This window comes from Arvicola amphibius, chromosome 3, assembly GCF_903992535.2.
Source record: "Arvicola amphibius chromosome 3, mArvAmp1.2, whole genome shotgun sequence".
In the NCBI taxonomy this organism is placed as follows: domain Eukaryota; kingdom Metazoa; phylum Chordata; class Mammalia; order Rodentia; family Cricetidae; genus Arvicola; species Arvicola amphibius.
Window position 1 is genome coordinate 23,240,431 of NC_052049.1, and position 7,888 is coordinate 23,248,318.

Here is a 7,888-nt window from a genome sequence, read left to right on the forward strand (position 1 = left end):
GTCCAAAGTCATGTCCCAATGAAAGCCCGTCACTGCTGCCTCTCTAGTTCAGGACCCAGTCTCTTCCGCCTCTCCGAACAGCCCCATGCCTGTCCCACCTCCGCACTCTTGTCTCATTACCGTGTATCCTGCACACAGCTGCACGAATCTGTATGAACTTTACACAGTTCACTTCCCTGCCTAAAGTCCTCCAAGGCTTTCCACAGCATCCGTTTAGTTCGTCCTCGACCAGCACCTGGGGAAGTGATGGCAGAGATCCAGCAGATAAGGCAGAAGCTGCTCAGGCTGGGCTGTCCATAAGAAAGCAGATGATCGGCCTCCTTGTGCTTACCACAGGCTGTGTTCTTACACTGGCTGTATAGAAAGAGGAGGCATAATAAAGCCACCCCATGTACACCTCAGCCCAGGCCACTGTGTCTGGTCTGTATTGTGAATGGGGAGACATGGAAAAAAAAAAAAAAAAGAAAGAAAGCAGATGATCATGCAGACCCATGATGCACCACTGAGTACTGTTGTACATGCATACAGACACAGAGAACAATGTAAAAGCGGGCCAGCGAGTGGTTAACAGTAGTCTCCTCTGTACAAAGAAGGGCAGTACGTTCTGCTGTACTTTTTCTTGCATATGTGCATGTAAACAGTCCATATACAATAGCAACAGAATAGTTCTTTGTCCAAATGCCACCTTTCATGTGAGGCTCCCTCACTCCCACGTCCACACACTCACCCCCACCTCCTATTCCCACCTTGTTATCATCATGGATTATAGCTCCGTGTGCACCACCTAGTTATTTTAGTGACTTTTCTGCCTCCCGGGGCTGTGCTTCAGATAAAGTTTCAACACTCCCCGAAGGTTCATATGATGGAGGTTTAGCCTCTAGTGTGGCCTTGTTGAGGTGTGGGATGAGTAAGAAGGGGATCCTAGTGAGAGATAATTAGGGCCCAGATAATTAGGTGCACCCTCATAAATGGATGTATGGTGTCTCAAGGGGTTGAGCCAGGTTTCCTGTGGCTAGATTAGCCCTCTGGAGAGTGGGCTGATGGGAGCCAGGCTACTCCGTGCCTTGCCCTCTTCTGTTTCTTATATTGTGACATAGTCAGGAAGCTCTGGCCAGAATTCCAGTACCTTCTCGTCACCAGAATCATGAGCTAAATAAACATCTTTGTAAGTTATCTGCCTAACTAGATGCAATGGAACATGCCTGTAATACTTGCATTGTTGAGGTTGAAGCAGGTGAGTCACTACTTCAAGGCAAACTTGGGCTACAGATCTCTAAAAGGAATCATTCAGAGTTGCTGTAGCAACACAAAGGACCAAGATACCTCTCTAGAGTATGAAGATGAGATTCTCGTCCATTGTGTTCTCTACTACGTTCCTAGACCCTAATAATAAATAAAAGAATGGACTGCTGAATTTTTATATAGTTCACTATTGGTCGCTTCTTCATCTGACACAGGTCCAGACTGGAGGCTGGCACAGCTATGAGTCCCAGGTTCCTTCCAGTTCTTATCTCAGCCCCATGCCCTTCGTGCCAAAGGATTGCTGCCAGTGGGAAGACAGCCTAGTCCAACGCTCTGCATTGTTACCTGTTCTTATATTTGTGTGTATCTGTTTGCATTCTTGAGAAATTTCATTCATAACCAGTTTCATGTTAAATCTGCTCACTTCTGTCTGTTGACATGGTCCAGTTCTGTCTTCCTGGCTGCATGGAACAGCTGTTTCGGCAGTGTTAAGAAAGCCAGGTGCTAACTCCTTTCAGACCAGTAGTTGACATTCAGAAACCTAGTCCTTGGCCCCAAGTTTCCGCTGTACAATTCTATAGCTCCATCAACAGCCTTAGGAGGCAAAGGCAGTCCACATAGACTCAGAGACAGACACAGCTAGGATTCCCTTACTGCAAAAGAACGGGAGAGTATCTGCGACCCCAGCCTAGCAGACAACTGGATTCTGTGAAATAAAAGGGGGAGACGTAGAGAAATCACACTCTAAACCATTTGGCAAAATGAGATTATTGCCGTGTCTCTGACTGTTTCTCATTTGACTTCTTAAACCATTAAAACATTGATATAAAAACATCAAAGAAAAGCCTTGACATTTCAATTGTTATCACAGCCTCCTTACAGTTCCTGTGCGTGCGTGCACAGCCTCTAAGATTTTTACTGCCATTCTGCATGCATGGACTTGCATTCTGTGATTAGAAACTCTTTTGATGAAAAAGAGTGCTTTTAAAACACCCCCACTACAGTTTTAGAAGACTAGGTGGATAAAAGAGAATCCTGAAACTCAAGTGCTCAAACTTGTCTTGACTTCATCATCTTCATCATCAAATCGTTGGAGGGTCTAAAAGAGTTTTTGTTTGGGTGAGTTCTATGTATCAGTATTTATTGACATACATTGAAATTGAAAATTTAAAAATATTTATGTATTCATTAAAATGAAAAGGGTACAGGGCTGGAGAGATGGCTCGGCTGTTAACAGCACTGGCTGCTCTTCCAGAGGACCTGGCTTCGATTCCCAGCACTGACATAGCAATCCATAAAGTCTGTAACTCTACTTCCAGGGGACCTGACTCGTTTTCAGGCATGCATGTGGTACACAGACATGCGAGCAAAACATCCAGACACATAAAATAAAACAAAAATATAAATAAATAAATGAAATGAAAGAGGTTCTGTAATAGGTTATCATAACACAGTTTTATGAAGAAAGAACATATTTTCACAATGAAAGGACATTAAAGGACAGTACCGAAATTATTTTGCATTTTTGCAAGTTCTTTAAAGTTTAACCTAACAAAAGACATCTGGAATCTCATCTCTGCTTCTGCATTTAATTTGCTGTAAGATGTTGCTTTGGCTGTATTCGAGGGAAATCTAGTCAAACACGATAATAGCAGTCAGGCATAGTCCCAACTCCCACATCTGCAAAGTCACCCAAGCAAAAAGTAAAAGGAGTTAAAAAAAAAAAAAGTGCCGGAATTAAACATGCAAAGACCTCCTCCATTCTTGTCATTATTCCTTAAACAGCACATGATAACGACCATTTATATGATGCTTACATCACGTCAGGTATTGTAAACAATCCAGAGGTGATTTAAAGTACATGAGAGAATATATGTAAATTGCATGGCATTTTCCACGAACCACTCAAGCATCTGCGCATTTTGCTATGCTCTGGGGATCCTCCATGAATAAGAGGTGGGGGTGGGGTGGTATCTGTAACCGAAAAAGGGAAGGAGGCTTTTGTATACGTTTTCTCAGTTGATTGACAACTATCTCCTTTGTTACTCTCTAAAACATCACAGGAGAGGGACTTTGCTAAAGAGTAGTTCCTGAGATGCAACTCTGCAGAAAGGCACACACTTGGCATGCTCAGGGCCCTAGGTTCACTGCTGCAGTGCATCAAAAACATCCCCTTTTATTAATTATAGTTCCTAAATGACATCAATGAACTTCTTCACTGGTACAGTAAATGCTGCTAAACTACCTCGCACTTGAAACAGATTCTTTTGGCACATTGTATATTGGTCATTTGGCACTAAATTGCAAACACCATTGATGATTTACACTTTTTATTGTACAATATCAAAAGTATGCATGCTTATAGCCTGGGCAAGTTAATCAGCAAAGTCTTTTAAGTGTTGGGGAACTCATAGTTTCATAAGAAAAACACAGACTTTTATTCCAAGAAATTATTTTTGTGCTAAGAACCTTGACTCTTAGGCTGGTCTCCAGTTCAACAATAGAGCACTAGATAGCAAGTTTGAGGCTGGGCTTTCATCTCCAGCACTGTAAAAAGACAGAAAAATGCACTTTATCATGGCAACAAACATTATCACTTGTTTTCTTTGAATGCCATGTTCCTCACAGCTTGTTCCTGAAAACCTGACAAGCAGCGAAGAGAGAATAAAAGGACAGGTCCATGTTCACAGGAAAGCCAGCGTGAGGTGGTTACTGAAGGGCCACCAACTACCACATCACAGGAGTTAGTTCATCTCAATAGGGGGTCTCTGTGGGTGAACAGGCTCGGGTTGCAAACACCAGGGACAAAGAATATGTAGTTGAGTTTTAGGGCACACAGGTCAATCATTCACAAACACTGCAGTTGTGCCCAAAGAAGCCTTTGTCATTCCAAACCATAGGGAAGAAGCTTTGCCAATTTTGTATGGGCACTGGTTCTCGTCATGGCTGTATTCATGTCAACAAAACACACTCATTCTGGATTTCATCTGCTCCTTACACAGTCACTGAGCACTTCCTGGGTACTCTATTTTGTGCTTGAAGTGACAGACTGATTTTATTCTGGTTTTGTAAGATCCCTGCCAAATATTTCAATCTGAATAACCATAGACAGTCAGTCACTTGTCAAACAAAAATAGGTTCTACGAAATATGTGGTAGGTCCAGCTTGTTACTCAAATGAACATGATTTTGCTCCTTATAAGAGCCAATATACCTGAATTAAAACACAAATGCTTAATGCTAACTTGCTAAGCTGGCTATGTGAACTTGACATAAACTATAGTCACGAGGAGAGGGAATCTCAGTTGAGAAATTGGTCCCATAAGATCTGGCTATAGGCAAGCCCACAGGGCATTTTCTTAATTAGTGATGTGAGAGGGAGTAGCCCATCGTGATTGTGGGTGGTGTCACTCCTGACCTTATAGTCTTGGTGCTATAAGGAAGCAGGCTGCTCCAGACAAGAGAAACAAGCAGATAAACAGCACTCCTCCATGGCCTCTGCATCAGCTCCTGCCTAGGTAAGTTATATAAACCCTCTCATCCCCAAGCTGCTTTTAGTCATGCTGTTCCATCACAGTGACAGTAGCCCTAACTAGGATATTTGCCATCTCATGAACTGATAATCGGATGATCTGGTAAACTAGCTTTTTAAAAAAAGCCATATGGATATGTTTAAACACCAAACTATATCAAAGTATAAAAGAACACTGCCTTGGTTACATTAGTGTGCCAGATTTTACCCACAGTTAATCTGCACCACAGAATAAGAAATGCAAATGCCATCATAATATTAAAACAATTTGACATTGAAAAACCCTCCTAATGAGTCCTAGAAATCCCCCCAAGGATTTCTGCAGATCACAGCTTGAAACTCAGAACTCTGGAGAAGTATGGAGATTGACTGCCTAGACAGATACTTGACTTGTGGTTTTAACCTCAGACTCCTACTGATGGAGACATGAAATGGACAGGTACGAGTCATAGGAGGTTGAACTGCTGTATCTACTAACCATTTCTCTGCTAATCCTCCAAGGCCACTGTTTCCTGGATTACAGCTCTTCCCTAATTCTCAAAGACTTGCTAATCTGAGAGTGAGAAGATGCATATAAAAATACCCCAGGAAAAGATCTTCTCCTTCAGGCTTGGCCAGAGCTGCCTAAACCACTTCCTCCTTCCCCTGGACTGAACTCTGCTTCTAGCTGGGCAGTTCCATGGCAGAGAATTCTCACACCTACCTGGGGTCAAAAATATCGCAAGAGGTGTTTATTCTTTTCTTTTCCCCTTGTATCACAATGCATCCTTGACAGCTTTGTCCAAAAATATACTCTAAACAGAAGTAGGTAAGCTTTCATCAGTATGTGGGGAGAGGCAGTCATAAGAGAGTGATGGATCTTTGTACTGCTTCTAATGATCTGCAATTATGAGTAACACAATAATACACATCTGCAAATATGGAGGTTTCCACCTCTGGAATTTCTTCTAAAGCCCAATGCCTCTACTTCTTGGTTTCAGCCAGTTTACACCTGACCTCTGGCAGGAAACTCATTTCTGCTGCATAGTTTGCTTGGGTACCAGAGAAACTCATGATCTGTAGGCACCACAGCCTTCACTCTCACAGAGGGTTCCTCTGTCTTCACAGCAAATGTTAGGAATGGGAGTGGTACTTAGGGATGTGCAGGGAGAGCCAAGGTGATGTTGAAGGGGCAGGTGATATAAATCACCGGATGTAAATGGTCTGAGCATCTGTGTGAATCTGATTCTGTAACGATGAGGCGGGCAGAGTCTAAATACTTGACATGAAGAAGGAATGTAGAAAATTATCCCACAAAGAGTCTGGGATTGTGGTTAACAAATGTGAATTTTGGATCCGCTATATTAATTTTTCAGTTGTATAAGCAAGTGAATGGCCTTGAGAAAGTGACCGAGATTCTCTGGGCTTTGGTCTTGTCACAGAAACAGAGAGTATACATGTTATCGTTAATAGAGGTTTTTTTGTGTGTGTTTGGCCAGCGCAGAACCCCAGCTGCTGAAAGAGAAAAAAAGAAGAGTCTGGTGAGAAGGCAAATACCTGTAACCTCAGCACTTGAGGAGTGGAGGCAAGATCAGGGCTTCAAAGCCAGCCTCAGCTACATAGTGAGGTCAAGGCTAGCTGGTACTACATGAGATTCTTTACCACAATGAACCAAAAATCAATGCGGTGGGGGGATGACAAATAATCAAGATACATATTTTTGTCCAATCCCTATCATTGCAATATTCTCCCAGCCCCCACACCATTGTGAGGTTTTAGGTGCATCCCTTGAAAAAAAAAAAAAAAAAAAAAACCACCCCTCATTATTCCTCTTCAGGTAGCATGCTCTACAAAGCTCTAAAAGATCCCTCCCCTTCCGGGGTCCATTAACCTTTCCTTCCCTGTCCCTTCAGATATCCTCTGCCAACCAGGCTATTCTCATTACTCTGCACAGTCCCTTACAACTGCTCTTCTCCTCTCCCACACTTGGATAATTAAGCTTAGTAACCAAATCCTGCTCAAATCTCCCTGCCTTTAGTGTGCTACTTGAGCCACAAGGAACTGCACAAATACAATGTCCTCTGCTTGAACTTCAGGGCAGTATGCGCCCAAGCCCTGCGACTTCTAAGTGGCTTCAGCCCATAAGGACTTGCTACTACACATACCTGTGCCCCAGGTTCCTCCTTTGGCTACACTTTCTACTGGCTAACTGTCTCATATGGGCTTCAATAGCCAACCCCTCCCAGTGTTTCTTCTGGGTCGGACTGTCAGTTGCTCCCATCAAAGATGTCTGGGTTCTCATGGCCACCACCATCAGGATAACCAATGCCTTCAATCACATTTCTTTTGGTGTAAATATTTAGAATAGCTTTCATGTCCCAGTTGAATGTTGACTGATATTAAGCCTGAGTTTTTCCTACTGTAAAATAAAACTAGTGAGTAATACCTGTCTCCAACAAATAGCATGAGAAAGAAATAATAGTGTTCTCCAATAGAGTATATAAGAATTAATGAATTAAAAAAAAAAACTGGTGGACTTGGACTTTTTTAGCAACTTTTTTTTTCTTTTTTGCTACCAACCAGCTCCCAAATAATTGCACAGGGACTTGTTATTACTTATGGTGCTCAGCCTTCATTAGCTCTCATTTTAATCTGTTTCTCATTATCTATATTTTACCTCAGGGCTTTTTTCCTTCCTTCCTTCCTTCCTTCCTTCCTTCCTTCCTTCCTTCCTTCCTTCCTCCCTCCCTCCCTCCCTCTCCCTCTCCCTCTCCCTCTCTCTTTCCCTCCCCCCTCTTTTCTTTTTTGACTGTTTCTCCTGTCTGTCTGTCTGGTGGCTGCCTGGCTTCTGGCTCTGGGTATATATATCCCTTTCTTTCTCTCTTATTCTCAATTCTCTTCTCTTTTTCCTAGATTTCTAGATTCCTCCAATATTTTCTCTCTGCCTGTCAGCCCCCCACATCGATCTTCTGCCTGTTTGTTTAGACAGACAAGGTGAAACAAATGCAACACATTTATGTAATTAAACAGATGCAGTGCAAACAAATGTAACACATTCTTACATCATTAACCAAGGCAGCAGAAACAAAAGTAACACACCTTCACACCGTTAAAGTAATATTCTACAGCATAAGCA

At 42.5% G+C, this 7,888-nt stretch overlaps 1 non-coding gene across 1 annotated transcript; it reads left to right on the forward strand.

Moving 5' to 3' along the window:
- The first annotated feature begins 314 nt into the window (after positions 1-314).
- On the forward strand, positions 315-447 carry LOC119810935. The gene has a single exon (XR_005284871.1). It is a non-coding gene; the product is annotated as a small nucleolar RNA SNORA51 (small nucleolar RNA).
- The last annotated feature ends 7,441 nt before the right edge of the window (positions 448-7,888 follow it).